Genomic DNA, 2,771 nt, shown 5'->3' on the forward strand with positions numbered 1-2,771 from the left:
TGGGTTCCGCCCCGGGCGACGCAGTGCTGGATAGATACCCCATGGATGACATCACGGAGAACACTAACTACGAGCTACACTTCAAAATGAAGAACATATCCATGAAGGTGGCGGACGCCGTTGCTTTTTCAAATTCCCCCGAGGCAACCTTCCATTGCAACCCGATTCCAGCGGGCTATGCTCGTGTCTTGGTTGATGAGGTGGTGGACCCATATTCGGAGCTACAACTTGACATTTCTAGAGGTGACGACGAGCACACATTGGGAGAGGCCATACATCATGTCATCCTATGGAGAAAGGATTGCATCATCTTTCGAAGGCTACCGACACCGCGTCACCCGACTCCTCGTCGAAGTCCGCCACCGAGTCAGCAGACTCCCGCTCCAAGTCCACCAACACGTGAGGCCACTCCTCCTCCTCCAAGTCCGGCAAAGTGTCAGGCCACTCCTCCTCCAAGTCCGACACAGTGTCAGACGTCCACTCCTCCTCCAAGTCCGGCACAACCTCAGGCCACTCCTCCTCCAAGTCCGGCACAGCTTCAGGCCACTCCTCCTCGTCCAACTCAGCCCCGTCAGCCGTCTTCGCCGCCTCAGCAATCGCAGAAGAGACACCCCGCAGCTATGGTGCGTAGCGGTACGAGTCGAGGTCATAGTACAGGAAGTACACGCGGAGGCAAGCGATATAAATATGGTCCAAACCTCACTACTCCTCTTCCCGTGAGGGCTTACGACAGGACCGAGGAGCAAACCAATGCCATAGTGCGGGCAGAAGTCGACGCCCATTTTGGACCGAAACCGCCACCGCCGCCAAGGGAGAAAGTGCCTGTGGAAGTAGTTGACCACTTCATTTGTATGGCTCAACCACCAGCTCCTAAGCCTGTTGACACAGACTATGAGCGCCACATCAGGAAGTTACATCGACAACGTCTACAGAAGGAGGCGAGCTCGAGCTCGAGCAAACAACAAGCAGCTGTCAAAAAATGCGGGAAAACCGTTGCCCAGCTGGGAGAACAAGCGGCGCAATCGATCCCCCCGCTTGTTGTGCCGCCAACAACACGTGACAGTACGCGCGCCCAATATTATTGTGGTCAAACAGTTTACGTTCCCGAGGTGGGCGATGTGGTAATAACCCAGGAGCATATAATGCAGGCTGAAGAACTCAAGATCACTGTTGGACAACTCCTCGAGATCGAGGACATGCCTGTGATTATAGAGGAGGAAATAAAACGGAAATATGTCCGGGGCCAACCTTTGGTCAAGCGAGAAGATGTCAAGAAGCTCCCAACGAGAATGTATGAATTGCATCAATGGTACATGGATATTACCAAGAGATCCGATCGAGAGTCCCTCATGGTGTATGTCAAGAAGGATCATTACTACCATGAGAAAGCTGTGGCCGTTGAGTATTCTGAACTGTTTTAGTTATACAATCAAGACGCACTCGACAAATCTATCGTCAGTTGCTATTGTCTGTAAGTGATTTCTTTCTGTAATTTAAGTCTCAAGCTAGCTGTAGTGATCCTTTTGATCAAGCATTACCTGTAATTATCCTCACTATATTCTTTTCTGTGGTATTACGCAGGATGAAGATGTTTGAAATGAGAAAAGGTGGACGCTATGACATTGGGTTCATTGACCCAAACACCGTTAATGAATACACATGGAAAATAAACAAGCATCATGAAAAGAAGGTAGAGGACAGCATGCTAGAGTTCTTGAAGCGCCTCAAATACAATGAAGATATACTACTTCCTTACAACTTCCAGTGAGTCACACTTTCTTGTACTACAAATTCTCTGTTTTTGCCTACTAGCAAGCTACATGTTTTTGCTTACATATGCCCGCTTAATTAAGACATGCAAACGTGTGTGCATGCAGATTTTACTGGATCTTGTGTATCATTAAAGTTGACGCCGGAACAGTTGAAATACTGGACTCGCTACTCAAAGCAAATAGTGACTATAACATCTTGTTTGGGATAGTCAACAGGTAATTTCAATCATTATTAACTATATATCTCGGCCTATTTCGTTCGTCATTTCATGATATGAACTATTTAATAACCCCTTTATTCATTTTCCTTGTCGGCGGGCAGGGCTTGGGCAAGGTTCATCAGCGTCACGGAAGGCGAATGGAAACGACAGCTGAAATGGTTTCGACCCAAGGTAAGTAATTAAGTAGTACTAGCTAGCTAGCTAGCTGCCATCTCTTTAATTATCATGATTGATTAATTATTATCTGATCAAATTAAATTCCATTCTCGTAATAAAGGCCCTGAAGCAGGCGCAGGGGATTGATATGTGTGAATTCTGCGTTTGCGAGAACATTCGCATGATGGCGTCCGAAAGGAGCAGATCTCAAAGACAGGAATGGGTATGCTTGTCAGAACACTATTCACAATTTTTACACCATTATCGATATCTAGTCACACAACTAATACACATGCATATTGATCTCCTTCTTAACAGTTCAAAGAGGTGCGGGACAAGCTCCTAAAAACGGAGCGCGTAGAAGCACTTCAAGAGAAAATTGCGGGATTTTTGCTCGACCATGTCATAAATCAGAAGGGAGAATACTATTACCCGCTACTGCCCCCATCGACCAGGTCATGAACCACTTCCAATTATCATCGTGCTCCGAAGGCACCAATTAGGCTAATGCCACTGGCTCCGAAGGTAACATGCATATGTAGGAAAAATTGTATATAGCTATACATGTGTGTATGTGTAAATTAATATGGTGGTTTGTGAGACATTGATGATATATATATAT

The sequence above is a fragment of the Triticum dicoccoides genome, unplaced genomic scaffold (assembly GCF_002162155.2).
Source record: "Triticum dicoccoides isolate Atlit2015 ecotype Zavitan unplaced genomic scaffold, WEW_v2.0 scaffold18832, whole genome shotgun sequence".
NCBI lineage: Eukaryota > Viridiplantae > Streptophyta > Magnoliopsida > Poales > Poaceae > Triticum > Triticum dicoccoides.